The following is a 24,207-nucleotide window of genomic DNA, read 5'->3' on the forward strand; positions in this document are numbered from 1 at the left end:
CCAGAAAAGGAATTTCTGGAATCACTGAGGAACTGGATAAGTTCACGAAAAACCTCCTCAGCACGATGATGCAGAATCTGGAGAAAGAGATTGAGAAGAAGATGCAGCAAATTATTAAGAATATTTAATGGCTGACACGACGATAAAGAACAATCTCATAATCGTCTCTTGGAACGTCGAAGGATTGAGAGCCCGCAGATCAGAATTCGAAGAACTGATTGAAGAGAAGAGACCGGATGTCATAGCTCTCCAAGAAACGAGACTTAACCCCAACGTTCGGATAGCATTTCCCAATTACGATATTTACAGAAATGATAGACCTAACAGCACAGGTGGCGTTGCTATACTGGCTAGAAGGAATATGGATCACCATTTCGACCAAATATTCAATGGACAAGAAGTAGAAGCAATATCGATTATTGTGAATACTAATCGAGGGCAAGTGAAGATTGTTTCAACTTATAAATCACCGGATAAGGACATGCTGGAAGAGGATCTAAAAATGCTACTAGAAGGAAGACACCCGAAAATCATAATTGGTGATCTTAACTGCAAATCGCAGGAATGGAACAGTAGGGTGGAAAATACAAACGGGAGAAGACTGAAGATTTATGCTGAAAAACTTAATGCAGTTGTGATAGGACCTGATATACCGACCTACATACCAAGAGTAAATGGACTACCCGATGTACTGGACATTGTCGTAATGAAAGACATCACTGAAGAAATCAACATTGATACAATAGAAGACGGAACTTCAGACCACAATCCCATAGAATTCATAGTGGGACATGGCCCAAGAAACGAAGAAGAGACACAAACCAAGGATCGCACAGACTGGGAGAAATATAAGAATTTACTTCAGGAGAAAATCAGGGAAATTCCCCAAATAAACACCCAGGATGAATTAGATGAAGCAGTTGAAAAATTGGAAAATCATATAAAAGAAGCCTATGAAGAAAGCACCAAGAGAATAAGGAAACCAATTCCGAAACATTCACATGGAGATACGCCAATGGATATAAAGGAACTTATAAAAAAGAACAGGAGACTCAGGAAAATCTACAGAACAACAAAAAGAGAAGAAGACAAGAAGAAACTGAATAAGCATAGTCAGATATTGAAAAATGCTTTAACAGAACTGCGTAATAACAGATGGCACCAGAGATTAAGGGAACTGAATACAATAGATCACTCGGCTTGGAAAATGCAAAAACGCTTACGACGAGAACAGACAGTTATACCTCCACTGCATGGAGCAAACGGAATGGTATATACGAGACTTGAAAAAGCCGAAGCACTTGCCGACACAATTGAGAGAGAAGCCAGAATAAATTACAGAAATGATGATGACAATGAAGATCTAGAAGAAGAAGTGGAGGCAAACGAAGAACTGATGATGGAACCACCGGAAACCGAAATCATTCCAAAACCGGCTTCACCAACAGAAATCAAAGAGATCATAATGAAACTGAAAAACCGGAAAGCACCGGGAGAAGATAGGATAACGAATTATATGTTGAAGAAATTGCCTAGAAAAGGAATAGCAGCCTTGACGAATATAACAAACGGAGTGATGAGGACCGAATACTACCCAAAGAGATGGAAAACTGCAGAAATGATAGTTTTCAACAAGCCTGGAAAGGAACGGAAATTTCCTCGAAATTATAGACCAATCAGCCTACTATCAGCACTAGGAAAAGTCGTCGAGAGGGTTATCGCCAAAAGGCTGAATGAGGAAACAGAAATGTTGAAGATAATCCCACCCGAACAATTTGGATTTCGACGAGAACACTCGACTGAACTCCAATTACTACGGCTCATAGAATACGTCACCGAAGGAATGCAGACAAAATAGGCCACAGGATTAGTTCTGATGGATATCGAGAGAGCTTTTGATAGAGTATGGCATGAAGGCCTAATCTACAAGATGAAAAAAGCAGGATATTCGACCAAGCTATGCAAGATTATAAGGAACTATCTGAGGAATAGAAACTTTTATGTGAAGATAGATGGAGCAACTTCTCAAACCAGACAATTGGAAGCGGGAGTGCCACAAGGATCGGTACTTGGACCTCTGCTTTACGTAATATACGTTTATGATATCCCAAAGAATGCTAGGAATATGCTCACCTTGTACGCAGATGACACAGGAATAGCGTTCAGACATCGACGCCCAGAGATCATACACCGGAGACTGCAGGAAGCCATAGATGAATTACTCAAATGGTGCATCAAATGGAAAATCCAAATCAATGGAAGAAAGACTCAAGCAATATTACTGCAAAAGAGAAGATTGAGGATGGAAGAAAACCTTGAAGTTGATGGACAAGAGGTTGAATGGAAAAATGAAGCAACATACCTAGGAGTGACGCTTGACAGAGGACTTACATGGAAAAACCACATCAAATGTGCTGTTGATAAAACAGAAGCCGCAATGAGTAAACTTTATCCACTCATAGGCAGAAGAAGTCATATGAATAAGAACATCAAGTTGACGATGATTAAAACTATTGCGCGACCACAACTCACATATGGATCGGCGGCATGGGGCTTCGCAGCCAAGACCCACATCAAGAGAATACAGGCCACTGAGAATAAACTCCTTAGAATGGCGATGGACGTACCCTGGTTTGTTAGGAACAAACAAATCTACAAGGACTTGGAATGGGAACCAGTTACAGAATTTATGAAGAGAAAGGCGGAAAGGATATTCGACAAAGCCAAACAACATCCAAATGAGGAACTACGAAGATTAGTCGACTACGATCCAACAGAAGAAGCTAGAAGGTCAAGAACCTACCACCGAAGACCGAGAGATCAGTTAAGGATTTAAATGTAACCAAAGAAGAGCTTAACCTATAAAAGCTATAGGCAGCATACAACTATCACCACGACTATGATCGTGTGAGAGTCCAGAAACCATAAGAGTCAACTGGTTAATAGGCAAAATGCCCGGAACCTATGAAGAAGCAGTTAAGGGTTTTTAGTGGGTCTCGAGCTCAGAGAGTGAGAATCCCCACACTGTTCCCCCTCAGCAGAGGGTGTGTTCGTCTGTTTGCAGATTTTCCCCCTGCTACACCAAAAAAAAAAAAAAAAGAGACTTGCACAATGACGAAAATGCCGCGGCAATATCCGATTCGTATCGCACATATGTCGGAATCGGCCGACACGGCACGCATAAGTCGGAATTTAATTCTCGTTCCTCAATTCCCGTCGGATGCGATGCGATGCCTGCCGTCCGCACATATGTGCGTTGCTCCATTCAGTTCCATTGAAAGTATTTTATTCCGATCCGTACCGTCCGTCCGATGACGTTGTATGTGCGCTTACCTTGAAGCAAGTCTTATGAATTGTATCAATTTATTAGATGTTAGAAATATCATTAATTTGGTTTTTCAGGGGACGAAGTTAGTATTTGGAAATTAATCATTTCAGCATTTCAAGGAGGCGTACTTTCGGACTCTTCTTCTGAAGAAATTGTTGATAATTCTGTAACAAATGAATATCAGGAAGAAATAATAAATTCTGAACCATTCTCAATCCAGGTAATTAAAGAAATATATATTGCATTTCATGAATTTTAACTTCATTTTGTTATCCTTAAACTTAGTGGGATATTCAGGTTGAGGACCCTGTCGGGTTGACCCTATTGATCTTTATATCAATAGCGAATTGTTTATTATATACCTATCTATACCTGTATATGCCCATATACAATACAGTTATCTCATCCCAATAAACAATTTGCTACCTATATTTATCTCGCTGAATTGATTGGAACTAAACGAGATATAAGGCCCAACTTTGAAATTTCAATTTCCGATTTTTGAACAACGCTGCATAGAGCCCATAAATGGACGACAACATTTTGGTTTCAATCAATTATTGTAAAATTTCCCACTGAATTCGAATCTGCAATAAAAAAAGGGTTTGCATTTGAAATTTCAAAGTTGTGCTCATCTCGTATAAGACCCTCTTGGGCCCAAAATCTGAAGGGTCGATTCGATTCCTCTGGCGAAAATTACTTAAGACTCCAGTTCCCAGTATCAGTATTGCGATTTTCCACCTGTGCGCGAAATAAATTCACCGTTTCCGTACTTTTGAGCCACCCGGTACAGATGTATTATTGACTCCTGTTGAATTTTCATCTAACAGGTATGAGGAATCCGTGGATCTTTTCCTCATATTTTTGTTTAATAAAATGAAAATGGAAAATGGAAGGTATTTGAAAAGGCTGTGGTGCTAGCATATATTATATTATATATATCTACTGCTTGAAAAGGAAATTTCCTGCATTCCATATTTTCAAATATTCGAGATAAAAGTAATTTTCGATGTTTCTGATAACCTGACACAACATAGAAGCATGAAGTTCTATAAATAAATGAAAAATTATTCTTTGAGATGCAAACATGGTGTATAGGACAGGCAAAAAGAGAGAAAACAGCTGTTCAAAATCGGCGGTATTCAGATTTTTTCAAATTTAATGCAGAGGACTGTTACCAGATAATTGAGTTGGAGATGGTAGTGTAAAAACATTTATTGTATATCGTTCACAATCACAAAATCTAGAGTTGTTCAGATGAGAAATCACTTGTGGTCAAACTAAGACATTGAGGAATTTATATAAATTCAATATCAACACAACGTTTACAGTGACAGAGCAATCAATGGGAATTGATTACGAGAGCCTCTTTATTCCATCAGAAAAGCAGGGAACCTATAAAAGCTCAGAAATAAAAATAAAATTCAAATATAAGTACACCAGAAAGGGAAACTAAAGCATAATAATAATAATAATAATATATTTATTGATCCTCTGAGACATATAAACAAACATGTATAGGACAGGTCAAAAAACAAAAAGAAAACAGAAAAATTACTCGACTTGAAATACAAATGGTTGTCGATAATAATCAGCAACACTATAAAAACATTCCTTAATCAGTTAAGCCTTAACCTTCTTTTTAAATTCCTTGAGTTCGAGAGACTTAACACATTTTGGTAAATGATTAAATAATTTGATACACTGATATTCAGCTAGACTAGATTCAAATCTAGTTGTTTTATGTTTGGGAATGTGGAATAGTTCCCCATTTCTAGTACTATAGCTGTGAAAGCTGGAAAGTTTTATGAAGTCCCTCTCATTCTCCTTAAAATACACCAGGCACTTGAAGATGTATACACACGCCACTGTTAGAATCCCACTCTCTACAAATGTCGGACGACAAGAGGTTCTGGGATGGATATTGAACATCATTCGCAAGATTCTTTTCTGAGTTAAGAATACCCTATCAACATCAGTGGAGTTTCCCCAGAGCATAATATTATAGGAAAGATGGCTGTAAACAAGACTATAATATATGTTGACAATAGCGCTTATAGGAAGTGAGTTTTTGACCCTGCTTATTGCATAGTAAGAACTATTTAGTTTCTTACAAATGGAATCGACATGTGCAACCCATCTTAGATTGGAATCGATGTAAATACCAAGAAATTTTGAGTGCTGCGCCGACGAAATGATGTCATCCATATGACGTATAACTAGAACTCGCTCACGACCCCTCAGAGTGAAATAAACACATTGTGTTTTCTCAATGTTTATTATGAGTGAATTTGAACGACACCACTCAACAAAGCATTTCACCAACTTACAACACAGTTCCTGAAGGTCATTAAAAGTACGAGCAGTTACCAACATAGAGGTATCGTCAGCAAACAAAAGTATTCTGATGAACTTGATTAGCGGAAGTAGATCTGAGAAATTAGATGAATTAGCCATCATCTTTCACAGATAGTCAGGTAAGTCATTAATGAATGAATGAAAAGGAGTGGTCCCAGAACGGAACCTTGTGGGACTCCAAGGTTCAACTCTCGTTCGGTTGAAATGAAATCAGCCACCTTGACGGACATTGTTCGACCCTTAAGATAACTTGATAGCCAATCAAGAAACACACCTCTAAAACCCAAATTGTAGCACTTGTCAAGAAGAACTTGAAAAGAAAGACTGTCGAATGCCCTCGAGAGGTCAAAAAATAACCCCGCGACGAACTGGCCATCATCGAGATACTCATACACGAATTCAACAAAATAAAGTGCTCCTGACTGAGTTGAGCGACCTGATCGAAACCCATGCTGAGAGGTATCAAGTATATGGTATTTGTCCAAGTAGTTCATCATTCTATTGAACACAATTCGCTCAAAAACCTTAGAAAAAACACTTAGGATGGAAATTGGTCTGTAGTTTGCTACATCATATGCAGAGTTATTTTTGTAAATGGGAACGACTACAGCCCTTTTGAGGAGGTGAGGGAAAACGCCACAGCTTATAGAAAGATTAATCAGATGGACTAAATGTGGAGCAATATCCACACTAATCAGCTTCAAGATACGAGAAGAAATAGAATAAATAAAACACCAACAAGCACAAAGGCAAATCACACAAAGCAGCAGTCACTGCCGAGTACACCACCTGTCGTATCTCGATTTGATGACGTTTACAGAAGGGGCTTCAACAATATCCGCTGGCAGATTGTTCCAGATGTTGAACACTCGGTTTGGCAAAAACTGCTGTCTTGTAGTTGTTCTGAAGTTTTGTTTCAGAAGCTTGTATTCATGACCACGTAGATGATTCAAGTTGAGGAAAAATGTGTTATAATGATCAAGTCCGTAGAGAATTTGGTGTGTCTCTATATGTTATTATCAGATCTCTCAAGCGACGATCTGCAAATGATGGCAGTTGGAGTAGTTTGAGTCGTTCTTCATAGGTGGATCTAGTAAGCATGGGCAAATTACGGCCCGCGGGCCAGGTCCGGCCCACGTGATAGTCTAATCCGGCCCGCGTCAAGAATGGATAAAGAATGTCAATATACTCAGAAAAACCACCTCCAACGATGAAAATGAACCGATATTCTCTTTACCATGGAGCGCACGTTCCCCTTTTTTTTTGCCAAAATTTATTGCATGGGGAGATTAATTTTCTTGGCCATTTTAAATTTTCAAAACAAAAAAGAGGAACATACTCTCGATCGTAGAATGTCAGAAAGAAATATGAATTTTCCTGAATAAATCTGATACATTTGTCATCAATTTTATTGGCCAGCCGTTTTACACATTCGAAAAAATATGTGGACATGCTCTCCATCGTCTGCAGAATAGTAATGGTTCATTTTAATCGTTGGAGCTGGTACTCTAGGATATTTATTCATCCATCAATTTTTCTGACCGTCTGTTTTGAACTGATATTTCTCCCGGAGTAGAAATCCGTAAAATATTCTGAATAGAAAAAAAAACGTATGAAATTATAGTTTATAAACCCTAATTTATAATCCTTGGTAAGAAGTCACTCCATCTCTCCTCGCATATAGCTTATTATTCGCTTCGGCATTCTATTCTAAATAAGGGAAAAAATTAACAGACTGTAGCATTCATATCAGACATACGGTATTAACCGTGGTGGAATAGTCGTTCTTGAAACAGGACGGCCGGGGGTAATCATCACTACAGTGTATAAATCGGGTTGATTTGATTGATCTTATTTTCGATTACGCCTTTTTTTATTGATTTGGTGGTAAAAGATGGATCCACCGAAAAAATAGATCGTTGGGCTTACTAGTTCTTGATCCTAAACATATACCGCGTTCGGCAATTACCTCGAACCTCTCGGATTGCTCTGAATCGTTCGTTTACGGTATCCAGATGCAGGAAAAACGTTCTATTGAACAAAGGATTCCTTTGTTACATACGATCTGTTGTCACGTGACTAAAGTATTCGACCGCTCTCGGATGGTATTACGGAACGCGGTAATAAAATAACCGATTTGATTATGCAACAATATCATGAAAGGCCTAACCATATAGACGTTGAAACGGTGTTAAACAATTTAAGATGCAGGAGCTGCCTTTACAAATAGTTTTAGAAATTGTCAAGTTTGTAAGAGACATGAATGTATATCAAAAGTTCCTTTGATGGTTTACTTGCCAGAACATCGCTTACAACCTTGTTAACCTGTTTATACATTTCATTATACAGGAGTGGAATTTTTTGGACCCATGACGGTTTCAATAGGAAGGAGAGTGGAAAAACGGTATGGTGTGCTTTTCACATTTCTGAGTATAAGATCTGTCCACATTGAAATAGCAGCATCTCTGGACACATCCTCAACAATTTTGGCTATCCGGCACTTTATGGCGAGAAAAGTTCAATCAATAGAATTCAGTGATAAGTGATAATGGTACTAATTTTGTTGGTGCAGATAGGGAGTTGAAAGATTATGTTGAAAAGAACTGCGATCACGTAGAAATATCAAATCTACTGAAGGTATTCGCTGTAAGTTCAATCCTCCAGCAGCTCCGCATATGGGGGTGAACTCCTCCGTTAATTCTTTCTTCATCTGGCTCTGATTGATTATTCTTGCCTGTTTTATGCCTAGATACTTGTACGTATCTCCTTCCTTTAATGCTTCAATTTCTGCACCTTTCTTGGGTGTGAACGTACCATCTTCTATTTTGCCTCTCGTTATGTTTAGAAGTCGACATTTTTCCAGTCCAAACTTCATTTTGATATCTTCCGAGAATCTTTATACCATTTTCAGCATCTGTTGCATTTGTTTTTCAGTAGATGCGAAGAGTTTCGAATCGTCCAAGTAAAGGAGATTTCAGTTTCATCATAGTTCTACTACCGCTTTTGATGGCAAATCTGTAGTCCGTAGAATTCAATTTATGAGACAAGGGGTTCAGGACCCTGCTGAACCACAGAGGGCTCAGCTAGTCTCCTTGGAAAATTCTGCGTCTTATTGGGACAACTGGACTCCAGTTGTAATGGGCCATGTGCTTTCATTTGAAGACTAGTAGGTGAGGTTGACATGACGTTTTCCAGGAACCTACAATATTGGGATCGACCTCGTAAATCATGATCGTCAAGAGCCATTCGTGAGGTATGGAGTCGAATACTTTTCTCGTATTACTAATTTCTTAAGCACTTGTGGGAGTGGTAAGAGGGAAAAATCAGCTAATTTAGAGGTTTGGGAATTCTCTGTTTCTTCGAAAGCCGCCGCACGTCCATGTCCGCGAAAAACGCAAAACGAATAACCGGAGCATAGGCGCGTACTACTCTCGACTCGGAAAACTCGGAAAATACCAGAAAAAAGCTTCAGAAATTCGAGATTTTTCAACACGAATGTAAGCGCATCCAGCTTCACCTGAGGCCTGTTGCCGTTTCTTATAGTTTCGGAGGAGTTTTATTATTGCTGAGAACTTACCTACTTATCTACACGAAACCAATCAGTAAACGACAACTGATAGCAAGAAAATCATTCTCCATATCCCGTAGTACAAACCGTGACCCGAATGCGGGCGCAAAATAACGAGATGAATTGTGAATTTAAAAAAATTCGAGATCACTTCGTTCCATTCATTCAAGTCGATAAGGTCCATTTTCCCATAACATCCAAGCGAAATCAGCACATTAGCTGACATTGACGTAACTCACGTAATCTATGTACCTAACTTCAGCTGACTCCTTATATTTCAGTTAGACCTAAAACTGCAATGATATCAACTTCGAATCTTTCTTATTTTCACTACCTAACAATTTTTTCTTATGCCAGTTATATACAGTAAGTTATGTGAGAGGTTATTCTCAAGACTGAATTGACTAAGTTTATGAAGAATGTTATAGGAAGAAAACATCTTGAGTAAGCAGAGTTTATACACTCTAAGGTGGAAGTTTTAAGATATCTATCCAAGGAAAATGATTCAATTCCATGAAATGATATATTCTTTATCCTGAAATCTAAAATGAATTGATATTGGAAATCACAGGTCATGGAACATTTAAACTTCTATGTTCTAAAGATGAGACAAGGATTTGAAGAAAAATGTGTTAAAATTCTAAGAAATATTTTACATTTGATTTTAAACTTTAAAATTGAAAGACAATTAGGAACTTATAGATATTGTATTATCTATAGAGTTAATTAATTATATTTCTAAAGTGAAATCTACGAACGAATTTCATGATACATTACTTATAATAAATGCATTTTTTTTTATTATGAATTATACCTTATTTTTCTTCATCGAAATTAACAGTTAGGTACTGTAAGGCTATGTTCTAATTGGTAAACGATCGCGCGATGAAAAATAGGTGTCCTACTTCGGCACGCCTATTCGAGCGAATAGATGTGGTCGGTCCGATCAACTCACTATCGCGCTACCACCTCACACTGTGCCGTTGCAGTTCTTCAAGTTAAAATGATTACTAGAAACGAAGATGCTGAATTTTTGCTAGGAAATATGTACTTTTCGCCACTTCTCGCAAAAGCGGCTCCTCCAAATTAAAGGAAGAAAACTAATGCAATTAGTAAGAATCCGATTCGAACTAAAGGTGAATTTCAGCATCTTTACCGCGAGCTCAGAAGTCCAGAATATTTGTTTTTTCATTACACGAGAATGTAAACTTCAACATTTGACTTCATTTGCAAGGAAATTAAGCGAGAGTGCCGTCATAAAGTTACTAATTTCAAAATACCAATAAGTGTAGAAGAAAGGTTGATGGCAACCATAAGCTAAGTGATATAAATTTTCAATTTTCACCCAAGATGGTCTAACTTTATTATACCAGAATGAAATTTTGTTCGTCGTCAATTACAGGTATGTATTAAGTTCTCAGCTCACTTCTAAAATTTCAATCCAATAAAGCTGCATTCACAATCAATTCGCGGGCCGAAGTGCACTTCGGCACGAAATTTACCATTCGCAATAATCTTGGAACCAAATACTCAAATGAATCAAAAATGTAACTGATCAAAACATAAGCATCAGCATCATCTATAGCTGGCACGAAATTCCTTGCCGAAGTGATAGTTTGCAACTTGCAAGAAATTTTGTCTTGAATTTCATTGTGAATGGTAACGGAGAACGCCATCTGCTAAGCTTCCGTGCCGAAGTGCACTTCGGCCCGTGAATTGATTGTGAATGTAGCTTAAGCGTAGTTTCCGTAGAAAATTTTTTCAAGTTTATTGAATCTTTTTCATGCATCATACTGATGATGATGCCTTATTCATCCAAATTTGGATTTTATGACGATAACCACCCTACACCATTTCATGGTAGAAGGGAATCGATTATATATATATATATATATGACGATAACCAATATATTATATTTAGCTTATTTATATCTTAATATATAAAACTAAGTCGGTCATTTTGTGGGTTACACCATTTATAACTCAAGATTGAATGAACTGTTTATTATGAAAGATGATTTTTTGGATTCTTCTACGGTCGGGTTAACATAAAATACATTAAAAAAAGGAAATATTTTTCCTCTGGCGAATAAGGCCAGTAGGTGTCGCTACGGTTAATAGCGTTTTAATGAAAGTATTATACTAGGTTTTTATATCGTTGTGAAAGGGTATATCAGTCACAACAGAAAGTATTATATTTGATATCAATTCGGTGAACTACATTTTCTAAAGATATTCTCGCATCTCAGTCCAGGTGTTATTACACCTGTCTTTCTACCGAACCCTACGGAAAATTTTATAACGAAAGGTTTTGAACAAATCTCCTTTCTTATATTATCGCCATTAGATGGCTGTTGGTGTTCGTGGACTGTATTAACTTGACGATTATGAAAAACAAAACAACTCTTTTCACTTAAAGGGTAACTTTATTGTTTTTCGAACTGAACGCTTTTTACAATCTGGACTTGCTCTTTAACATCGAGAGAGTAAGTGAGTGAATGTATATGTAGTAAATGTAAACACTGACTAGTGATTAAGTTCGTAAATGACTAAGACTAAAGTAAAGGGAAGATTCCTTCCGCGTGGATGTTACATAGCTCTAGGAAAGCAAATGATGCGGTAGATGGCAGGTCCAGCTCATCACGGTAGCGCTGTGGCGCGAACATGCCGCCCCCTTTGCAAAGCCCAAGCTTTCAAATCTCAACGGGGAGAGGACAAATCTTCTGGAAATTCCGTTTTAGAACTCCTGCACTTGTTCGGATTGAAGCACTGCGAGCTACGCCATCTTGACCTTTGTGTAATGCTATGACTCGTCCAAGACGCCATTCAGTGGGTGGGGATTGCTCGTCCTTGATTACTACCATTTGATTTTCGAGCAATTGACCATGCTCGCTTTTCCACTTTTGCCTGGATTGAAGTTCTACGATATAGTCTCGCTCCCATCTTCTCCAGAAATCCTGACAGATCTTCTGCATTAACTGGAATCTTGAAAGACGGTTCATCTTTGTGTAAGTGACATTTTCTTCTGGTGCAGCTATCAGCGTTCTGCCAATGAGGAAGTGAGCCGGAGTGAGGGAACTGAGGTCATTTGGATCAGGGGAGAGTTGACAAAGAGGTCGAGAATTCAAAATAGCCTCAATCTGACATAAAACAGTACTAAACTCCTCAAAAGTAAGGTGTGTATTGGACAAAACATGTTTCAGGTGTGACTTTACGCATCGCACATTTGATTCCCAAAGACCGCCCATGTGAGGGGAATATGGGGGGATAAACTGCCAATCAATGCCCTCACAAGTAGAGGAAGAAGTCAATTTGTCTTTGTTCTGAGACAAAAACTTGCCTAATTCACGAAAGGCACCTACAAAATTTTTGCCGTTGTCAGAAACTATCTTTTTGGGCTTTCCACGCCTGGAAATAAATCTTCTTAAGGATTGCATAAAAGATTCCGTTGAAAGACTTGAAATTAATTCGAGATGCACAGCCTTTGTAGCAAAGCAGATAAATAATCCAATATAGCACTTTTCCAATTTGCCGCCGCGACCTCTACTTAAACCATGACGTATAATGAAGGGACCTGCGTAGTCGACACCGACGCAGCTAAATGGAGGAGATGGAACGATTCTTTCTCGCGGTAAATTTCCCATCAAGGGCTGAACTGTTTCTCCTCTGTGTCTTGCGCACCGTATGCATTTCCTCACGATTGAGCGCGCCATATTTCTACCGCCGATAGGCCAAAACTCTTCCCTTATAAAGGCTAGCAAGCTATGAGGACCCACGTGTAGGTGGCGAAGATGCTCATAAGAAAACAACAGTTTGGTTAAATGATGTGCGCAATCCAAAACTATAGGATGCTTTTTGTTGAAACTCAGATCGGAATATTCTAATCGGCCGCCGACGCGTATAAGGCCAGCAGAATCGGAAAACGGAGTCAAACTTAACAATTTGCTCTTGCCATTTATTTTTCGATGTTGGGATAGATCAGACACTTCTCTGGGAAAGGATTGAATTTGTGATATTCTCAATAAAATTGTTCGAGCGCGATTCAGCTCTTGTTTAGACAAACATCCGAAAACTCGCTCAGTCTGAAACGTTCTACAGTTTTTGGCAAATCGCAACATGTAAGCAACCGTTCTCAGCAAATGGGTATAACTTGAAAATCTCTCGAAAGGAAATAAGGTTTCCTGACACTCTTTAATAGCGACGCATGTTTGCTGCCTTAGCTCCGGCAAGTTGACAACTGCATAAGTATGATTCGGCCAATTGCCTTTTTCTAGGCACAACCAGGTCGGTCCGCGCCACCAAAGTAGCGATTCCAACAACTCGCTTGGATAGAGCCCTTGATACTAAGTCTGCGGGATTGTCGCGCGTAGGTACATAACGCCACTCGCAATTAGCAGTTAAACCCTGAATTTCCGCAACTCTATTGGCGACGAAAACTTTTAACGAACTGGGACTCGCGCTTATCCAAGCAAGAACGATTTGTGAGTCGCTCCATAAAAAACATTCGTCAAACTTGAGTGTCATTGATTTTTTAACTTTGTCCGCTAATCGAGAAGGAACTAGTGCGCCGCATAACTCTAAACATGGCACACTTATTGTTTTAATAGGTGCCACCTTGCTTTTAGCAGTCAACAAATGGACATGTATCCTACCCTCGACGTCGATGCTTCTTACGTACACGCATGCACCGAACGCACGCTCGCTTGCATCGCAATATCCATGCAACTCGATACGTTGAGGGTTGTCGCAAACTACTCGTCGTGATATTGAAATTTTCTCTAAATTCGGCAGATCGTTTAAAAATCTGAACCATCTATCGGCTAGATGTCTGGGCAACGCATCATCCCATCCTAACTTCTCGAGCCATAAACTTTGCATCAGAATTTTGGTGATGATGATTGACGGGCTGACTAATCCCAAGGCGTCGAATATTTTAGCATTTACGGATAAAATGAGCCTCTTGGTGCATCTACTACCGACATCGAGATTCTCTAACGTGTACAATAGCTTATCATTGAGACACGACCACCTAACGTTTTCGCGTTTTCCCCAGGACCGAACTCTATGATCCCGCAAGGAGAATCCTTGTTATCTATATTAGCTAGAACTTCTGGTTCATTGGAATACCACTTTCTTAATTCAAAGCACCCGCTTAGTAAAACAGATGAAACTTCAGCGCAAATGCTCTGCGCATGCTCAATAGTATCAGCGCCTGTAAGCAAATCGTCTACATAGAAATCTCGGCGAATGATTTCCGCAATGTATGGCTGGCTGTCTTGACACACTTTTGCTAGTTCGAAAAGGCAACGAATTGCTAAGTAACTCGCACATGCCTGACCATAGGTTACCGTGTTTAGCGTATATGATTTCAGCGGCTGGTCGGGACTATCACGCCATAATATTTTTTGAAGGTTTCGCTGATTAGGTTCGATGAGCACTTGTCGGTACATCTTAGCGCAATCTGCTGAAACAACGTACTTGTGCTGTCTAAATCTCAAGATGATTGACAACAAGTCTTCTTGCAAAATTGGACCGATATACTGGATATTGTTAAGAGAGATTCCGTTACTGGTAGGAAATGACGCATTGAAAACTACTCTTAAACGTGTAGTCTTGCTGTTTTCCCGTAAAACTCCGTGATGCGGCATGAAATATTCGCATACATCATCGTTTATCTGCTCTTCAGCTAAACTCATATGATTGAGGTCTATGTACTCTGAGAGGAAATTTGTATAGAGAATTTTAAGCGATTCGTTTTTGCTTAGTTTTCGTTCGGTACTATGGAACAACTTCTGTGCTTGACTACGTGATTCGCCTAAACAGCTAGGATGTTGCTTTAGTGGAAGAGTGACTATGAAACGCCCAGAAGAGTCTCTACGAGTGGTTTGTTCAAAGATTGTTTCGCATTCAATTTCTTCGCGTGACCAAGGCTTGACAACGGAGCACTCTTCGGTTTCCCAAAACTTCGACAGTATTCTACATAACTCTTGATTTGTGCTCAGGTGACATGAAGTGTTGCGAACGTTGTTATCATTACTAACGCGACCGGAGACGATCCAACCAAATACCGTGTCCTGTAATACTGGCTTGTTCCTACCGCACGAAATTTTATTAGGCTTGATGATTTCCCAGAACAACTCTGCTCCGATAAGCATATCGATGGGAGCGGGCTTATTGAATTCGGGATCCGCCAATTGCAGATCACTAGGAATTTTTAACGAACTAACATCAAACCCCCACGCTGGAGTCATACTGGTGATATTAGAAAGAACGAAACAGTTAACACTCGCTTTAAACTTACCATACCGAGAGTTTAGATCTACTACGCATTTCTCTTTGATTTTTGAAATATTGCCTGAGATACCTAGAACGTTTAAGCTTGCGTTGCTTGTTGATATACCCAAACGCTGACGCAAACTATCCGTGATGAAACTTGATTGCGATCCAGAGTCTAACAGTGCACGTACCGAAACGGGCTGATTGGACTCGTCAAAAACTATAACCTTTGCTGTAGACAATAACACTGTGTAATTATTGAGGACGTCTACGCCACTGGCTAAAGAGTTTACGTTATTCGAACTTGAGACGCTTTCTTTGGTAACCGCTGTGTATTCATTTTCAGGATGTAAAAGAGTGTTATGCCAAGCTTTGCATTTTTTACAAGGACCGGACCTACATTTTTTGCTCGAATGATTATTCAGTAGACAAATATTACAGAGATTGGCCTGTTTAACAAACTCTATTCTTTTTTCCAATGACAAACCTAAAAATGATTCACATTTATAAATCGAGTGAGATTCTTTGCAGAAGAAACATGACAAAGCCGTAGAATTATTGGAAACTAGGGATTTGGAACTTTGTCGGAAATCTTTCCTTTTGTTTTCATCTGCCACATACCTACTGGAACCGCTTTTAAATTCAAGGGTTTCTAATAAATCTGCACGGTTGCGCAAAAAGGTTTGTAAATTTTCTAACGTCGGGTTATCACACGATAAGGAATGCTTTTCCCATTCACTAAGTGTTTTAGCATCTAACTTGCTTGCTGCTAGAAAAATCAATAATGGGTCCCAATTTTTTGTGTTCTGTTCCAATTGTTCTAGTGAGCGCAAATGCTTGGACAGATCATCGACTAATTTACGCAACTTGTAAGAACTTTCCTTTGTTATAGACTCTAAACCGAAGATTAATTTGATATGATTATGAACTAATAATCTAGTATTATTATATCTATCGCATAAAACTTGCCAAGCTACTGTGTAACCTGCACTTGTGAATTCAACTGCTTTGATTACAAGGGCTGCACTTCCCTCTAGGGAGGCTCTAAGGTAATGATACTTCTGAATCGAACTCAGAGACTCATTGCTATGAACTAAAGACTCGAAAGTTTCTCTGAACTCTAACCAATTTTCATATTTTCCCTGGAACTTGGGAAGGGCAATAACTGGCAATTTAACTCCACTTAAAATACTGGTAGGACTACCTGTCTCTGACACTGCGGAATTTCTTGAAGAGATTTGACTGTTGAAGTCCACAATTACTTTACTTGCTAACAGGGACTTGGCAATAGACCGGTAATCGTAATACGTGTCTTCGAAGGTGGCCCTAATTTCATATTCCTTCTGGAGAGCTTCTTCGGAGGCTGCCAATTCTATATGGTTTTGCACCTCCTCGAACTCATCAAATACTATTTTCACGCGATCTAATCTTTCTTCTAGCTGGATCAGGTCGGTTTCACTCAGTTTATCTAGGTCTTTCTTACTATCTACGTGTTTAACAAAATTTGTTAGGGAGCTCTTTAGCGACCCTCGCTTTCTAGTTAACGAATCGGTCATTTTCAACACTACGCCAAGCAGAGCTATAATAATAATTGAGAAACAAAACGACTATTTCGACTATTTTAAAAACTCGACAGGTGAAAAGGGAATAACAAGATCTGGATAAATGGAAAAACAGGAACGGACTCACCAACTACCTCTTGGTGCCGAATGCAATCTGATTTCCAGCTTTTCTCCTCTTTTATTCACTTCTTTTTCACATCCTTTGGCTCGAATGGACCATGTTGGTGTTCGTGGACTGTATTAACTTGACGATTATGAAAAACAAAACAACTCTTTTCACTTAAAGGGTAACTTTATTGTTTTTCGAACTGAACGCTTTTTACAATCTGGACTTGCTCTTTAACATCGAGAGAGTAAGTGAGTGAATGTATATGTAGTAAATGTAAACACTGACTAGTGATTAAGTTCGTAAATGACTAAGACTAAAGTAAAGGGAAGATTCCTTCCGCGTGGATGTTACATAGCTCTAGGAAAGCAAATGATGCGGTAGATGGCAGGTCCAGCTCATCACGGTAGCGCTGTGGCGCGAACAATGGCGATGTAAATAAACATAATTGCTGTGTATTTTGAGTTGCCTAAACGTCTTAACCTTGGAATTGGCGCAGAAGTAAGTGTGTAACCGTAAAACTCCTGTCAAAGTTCGTACACATAATTATGTTTGTAATTTTAAAGTACTGAATTTAAACTAACGCGAACTGTGGTAGTCCGTGATTAGAAATTGAAATTGAACTCATAAATTCAATACTTTAAAATTATAAACATAGTTATGTGTACGAACTTTGACAGGAGTTTTACGGTTACGAAAACATCTTAGCCCCATATATTGTGTTCTGTGAAGTGAAAGTACTGGAACACTTGAAGAAGAAGAACTGAAAGTACCATAGACAAGACAAAGCTTACTTCTGTAACCTTTGAAAGCCGCATTAGTGTGACGTAGGTCAGTGTCTGGGTTCCAAACAAAGTTGTTTTAGTGAGAGTTGTTCAAGATTGTGTTCAATATTTCATACAGTTTACAAAATTAAGAGATTTAAGATGAGTAAACGAAATTTTATTTTGAAGACCAACCGGGCGATATCAACATTATTTCATAGACAAAGACCTTATAACAATAGATAATATTAGATAGTATGTCAATGTTCAACTACAGTCTTGATTTAGAATTTTCGGCGTCGTCCTTTGTATGTTGTATTATATTTATTTTGTATTTGCAAAACTAAAGTGCTTTATACATACAGTGATCAGTGGTAATTCGTTATTGAAACTATTCATCGTCCATTTAATTCCATCGTTATTTTGATTTGTCACGATTTGTGTTATTCTCCAGTGTTATTTACAATGCCACGTGCCAGAAGATCTAATACATCTCAACGAAGCCGTAATGCTACTAGGCTTCGCAATATTTCGAGTCAGTCAGAGAAAAGTCAAGTCAAAGTCAAGAAAGAGCACGGGAGCAGCGCCGTGTAAGTAAGTAACTTCGTGAGTCACAAACACCAGAGCAAAGAGAGGCAGTACGTCGAACTACTCAGATGGATATGAGACAGCTTTGAGCTAATCGTAATCGTCCACGAACGAGAAGTAACCCAAATATAAATTTGAAAGGAATAGTTTTTCAATATGAGTTCAATCGACTACAGCTCTCACCATTCCGTTGTAATTGGCCCGATAGAAGTAGTATGCTGCTATTGCCATGCATTGAGGTTTGGTGTAGAAATTCCGGGATTGTGCATTCTAAATGGCAAGGTGAAATTGCCATTATTGCCTCCTCCATCTGAACCATTGAATTCTCTCCTCCGTGGAGAAACATCCGAATCAAGACATTTCCTATCGAACACACCAAATGACTTCATTTGGAGCAGATATAACGTGGATTCAATCCAACATTCAAGGTAAGAATATAATGTTAACATTAATGATTTCAAATCACTTACTTTGTCTTCCCTTTCTGCTATTTAGATCCAAGGCCAGATTCACCATCAAATTGGATCATTACAACCACTTGAAGATGCACAACATGAATTCCTCGAAATTTACTTTATAGGCAGTATGGATGATCAACACCAATCTATTAATGCAGATGTGAAAATAATAATTCTTCAAGATCTGCAGCAACTTCTTCATGAACATCATGCCTTGGTTCGATTGTTTAAAACTGCTTTGGTACGTAAGCCAAGTGACGATCACAAGGTTGTGATTAGAACAGATAAACGACCTGTTGGAGCACATGAACGCCAATTCAACGCCTCTATAATAGACGAAGTGGCAATCATGATTGTAGGTGAAAACGCGTGATATTGTTCTTACGCGTCGGAATACTGGAGAATTGCAACAAATATATGAAACACACCGTTCATACGATGCTCTGCAATACCCGCTAATGTTTTGGAGAGGTGATGATGGATATCATTTCAACATCAAGATGATGAATCCATTGAATGGTGAGTACCTATATTGAAATTTTAAATGTCTACTCAATACAAATTTGAATTATTTGATTTTAGGCCAGGAAACCACCAAGAAAGTTAGCTCGATGAATTATTATGCATTTCGTTCAATGGTTCGTCAAAATTCAGATAACTACTTTTTACTTTTTTTTTTACTTTAACAGTTCATTATTGGAACAATCCAAAAGGCCATCGACCGAAGTCCTTCAGCCAGTTTTGTAAACAAAATATGGTATGTTAACAAATATATAGCAGATAACTATTTGCTGAGATTTCGTCGATTGTTGCAGCAGTATTTTGTGGACATGTATTGTAAAATTGAAACGAAGTGCCTCACTTATATCAGAATGAATCAATCTAAACTACATTCAGAGGGAGTATATTCATTTACGAGATGCAATATCCACCGAAGGAGATGCAGCTAATGACAATTTTACCAGCAACGTATATTGGCAGCCCGCGTCATATACATGAATATGCACAAGATGCACTGTCATACGTTCGGAACTATGGTCGTCCTGATTTGTTCAATTCATTTACCTGCAATGGGAATAAATCGCTCAACTGCTTCTTCACTGACAAACATCTGTTGATCGACAGATCGACATGATATCACTGCACGAGTGTTCAAACAAAAAGTGAAGTCGCTAATGGATTATATTACAAAACATCATGTCTTTGGGGATAGTCGATGCTGGATGTACTCAATTGAATTGCAAAAACGAGGCCTGCCACATGCACACATTCTCATCTGGTTAGTAGAAAAAAGAATTCGACCAGAACAGATAGATGACGTTATATTATGTGCCGAGATTCCTGATCATGTGAATGATTCTGAACTGCATCATATTGTAGTTACTAACATGATTCATGGACCATGTGGCATGATCAATCCTCAATGACCATGCATGGTTAATGGAAAATGTTCAAAGCGTTATCCGAGAGATTTCACTCCGGACTCTATCACTGGTAACGATGGTTATCCACTGTATCGCTGTCGATCACCTGAAGATAACGGCAGAACCACCATGATTAGAGTTAATGGAAATTATATTATAGTCGATAATACTTCTTTCGAAAACATTCAAGGCCCATTGCAATGTGGAGTACTGCACTTCAGTGAAGTCAATCAAATATATATGTAAATATGTCACAAAAGGCACTGATATGGCGGTTTTTGGTGTACAAAATCCCAATACCAATGCATTCATAGCTGTATACCGTTACCGGGAATAAATCTACAAAAAGACAAAAAAATAAAGCTGCGAACAGACTTATAATTTTTTAGGGCTAACTGCGACTGTGTGCCCTCCTGTGACTGAAGAGACCCAACCGTGACCTACAGATCCTTCCACACTCCGGGCATGGATAGTCACCAACCAGATCTGGCCGCCGCTGTATCCTTCTCGAGTCTCCATTATAACTGTGTACCAAAGACCTCCACTGTGACCTGTCTAACTCTAGTTGTTCCCAGTTATGATTGGCATTAACTGATTTTAGGGATTGATCTAATAAATCCCTAAACCGCTTATGCTGGCCTCCTGGTTCCGAGCTCCCTCTGTGAATTCGCCATATAGAGTAATTTTGGGGAGTCTCGTGTCTTGCATCCTCAGAATGTGGCCGCTCTATCTGAGTCGGGCCCTCGTTATTTGAGTCTCAATTGTTGTGCAACTCGCGCGTTGCAAGACTTCTGCATTCGAAACTTTGTGGAACCATCTGATGTGCATTATCTGTCTTAAGGTGCATTTATACCAAACGAGCATTAGTCGCGAACACTGTTTGCAAACAGTAGCACGGGCGGTGTAATCACTCATCGGCGCCGAACAGAGTTCGCAAACCCTGTTCTCGAACGTTTCAGAGAGCTCGTGCTCATTTCGCCACATGCCGGTAAAGTAATGTTTCATTGTATTATATTTGCGAACAGGGATTATACACCTAAAAGAAAGAAATTTCACATTTTATCTTCGAAGGATAGTAGGACGGTGCAGGAACTTTGTATGCTTCATAAGATTATACACACTCAGATTGATTCATCCTTTCTGCTTTGAAGGCTCTCTGGCGGTCTTACCAGGATTTTGGATTTGTAGATATTGAGTCTAAGGCTTAAAGCTTTGTATATATGTTTATAGGTATCCAAATTTATCTGCAGATCCTCTGATCTGCTAGCGATAAGTGCGCAGTCGTCTGCATATTGCGTTTCAGGTTAAACAGGCAGGAATCTTATTCCAACACCTCTTACAGGCATACTCATGTCAGCAAGTATCGAGACAGCTATGGCGAAAATATTGAACAGTAAAGGCGCTAACACGCAGCCTTGTTTTATTCCAGAGTTGGTTAAGAAATATTCGGTTGTAGAGCCATTATGCTGTATCCTAGCGGTGTTGTTGGTATGAAGGCTTTCACACACTGCTAAGAATTTTTCGGGTAGTCCAAGGCGTCCCATGATTTTCCATAGCGCTCTCCGAAACACAGAGTCGAAGGCCTTACTTAAATCGATGTAGGCTGTATAGATCCTTGATTGCTGTTCACGGGCCTTCTCTTGCAGCTGTGTAAAAATGAGGTCTACCGTACCTCGATTTGGTCGAAGGCCGCACTGAGAGTCAGGTAATAGCTTTTCTAAGAGTGGAATCAGACGATTAGCCATAATCTTCGAGAGAATTTTACTGGCCACACTAAGCAACGATATGCCCCTGGTATTGTTGCAATTTGTTCTTATAGAGGTTGATAACTGAAGCGTCTCTGAAGTCTTGTGGCACATCTCCCTGTTCCCAGATCTTGCGGAATAGTATTAGGAGACTATTGACAATGTCTTCATCCAAGGCTTTGAATATCTCCGCTGGAATGCCGTCTAGACCAGGTGACTTATCATTTTTCATATTTTTAATCGCACTTATGATTTCCGACATTGAGATTTCGTCATCAAGCGATGTCATCGGGCTATACGCGGGGAGCAGGTCCAAAATGGATAAATCCGAGTCTTTATTTCGATTCAAAACCTGAGTAATGCCAACAGAATTTTTCTATCATCAGTTAGAATAGCTCCATGAGCATCTCTTATAGGAAAGTTAGCTTTTCTGTTTGGACCATAAACAGTTTAAATAGCTTCGAAAAAACGCCGGTAGTCATGGTTATCGGCGTAAGCTTGTATTCCCCTAGCTTTTTCTTTCCACGAGCTATCCTTGATTTTTCTTATTTCTTGACGGACCTTGCGTTTTATGTTTTTAAGACTTTTGGGCTGCAACATCGCCAGGCTTGTTAATTGCTGTTTTCATCGCTTTGTGATTTACCTCCAAAAGGGGTACGATATGAGTTTCGTTGTCGACGAATCAGTCTGGGCATTTTCGGGAGTGTTCTGTGCTCAGTATTTGTAAGAGATGACTCGAAGCGCAGCCAATGACTCTCAATGTCGTCGTTAGGCTATCTTTGACGGCAGATGTGAATCTTTCCTTTGTAGAAGGGTTTTGTAGTTTGGAGATTTGAAGGCGCTCTCTTAGTAACTTTGGCTTGCGTTGGTATTTTGGGAGCATTGAGATCTTCATTCTAGAGATTACCAGCCTATGATCCAGCATTCCAGATCTGCTCTGGGCTTAGTGACCAACACATCTTTGAATCTTTTCACGATTACAGTCGAGAGTATGCCAATGCTCTGAGCGCGGGTGGCGCCAGGTCCCCCTTGAATTTGGTCTCGTAATAAAATAGGTGTTCGTTATACACAGATTGTGTTCTGAACAAAGAACCAGCAGACGTTCTCCGTTCGAATTGATGCTGTCTGTGCCGTGTTTCCCTATTATTCCTGGCCACAGTTCTGAGTCTTGACATCTACCCACTCTGGCGTTGAAGTCTCCTAGGAGGATAATTCGTTTCCGTTCTGGGATTTCACTTAACCTTTTCAGGACCAGTGGTTATCCGAGCTGACCACAAATTCGTGAATTTTTTCTTAAATGCCTAGTGGTTATTTCAGCCAACCATGCTTCGTAGAGTATTGCCTATATGATATATTATAAGGAAGCTCACATACCTACTCTGAAGATTTTCTGGTAGAAAATGTTTTCTTAGCTATTTAATTAATTCCGTCCTGGAAAGGTTAATGTAGCAACGAGTGTTTCGTAGAAAGTGTCCTTCAAGTTGTCAGAGGAGTTCAAAGTGGGTGCGTATACTGCAATGATATTCACGAAAGTGTTATTTGCTGCAGGAAAGCGTAGGGTCATTAAACGTTCTGAGATGCCAACTGGATTTTCGGTAAGTTTGGCGGCCAGGTCGTTTCTAATGGCAAAGCCTAAGCCATGATGTCTGATTTCGCCTTCTGGCAAGCCCTTCCAGAAAAAAGTATACGCTTGTTCCTACCAAGCTATCTTCGTCCGAAAAGCGTGTCTCGCTTAAGGCAACTATTGCAATGGATGTTCGTTGCAGTTCCTCATCGATTAGGGCAGTACGCCTGTCTGGTCGGTCGGCCTTGGGGTTGTCTAGCAAGGCTTTTCATTGGTTGTTGTACGATGATTCACTCGCTCAGGCACCCTCCTCCGGAGATCCGAATGGGAGGGTATTTTACCTCCGGATAAAAATTATGTCCTGTTCAACTGATCCATCTTTTTGTAGGAGCTTCGTTAGAAGGTGATTAAAAGCTGCACTGGTAAAGCTGTCAGTGCAACTCTGGTTGCGGTTTCGGCTAGATTA

General features: G+C 39.4%; 1 protein-coding gene and 1 long non-coding RNA gene across 3 annotated transcripts in view; both read left to right on the plus strand.

Moving 5' to 3' along the window:
* Nucleotides 1-24,207, plus strand: part of LOC123308358 (transmembrane protein 245) — a 208,975-nt gene that overhangs the window by 30,194 nt on the left and 154,574 nt on the right. The gene's annotated exons all lie outside the window — the stretch shown is intronic.
* Nucleotides 3,376-20,794, plus strand: LOC123308370. Of its 2 annotated transcripts, none has more exons than XR_006537113.1 (5): nucleotides 3,376-3,548; nucleotides 18,417-18,978; nucleotides 19,046-19,527; nucleotides 19,591-19,765; nucleotides 19,824-20,794. It is a non-coding gene; the product is annotated as an uncharacterized LOC123308370 (long non-coding RNA). The 2 variants fall into 2 exon arrangements; XR_006537115.1 differs by having other exon boundaries at nucleotides 19,827-20,794.

This window comes from Coccinella septempunctata, chromosome 2, assembly GCF_907165205.1.
Source record: "Coccinella septempunctata chromosome 2, icCocSept1.1, whole genome shotgun sequence".
NCBI lineage: Eukaryota > Metazoa > Arthropoda > Insecta > Coleoptera > Coccinellidae > Coccinella > Coccinella septempunctata.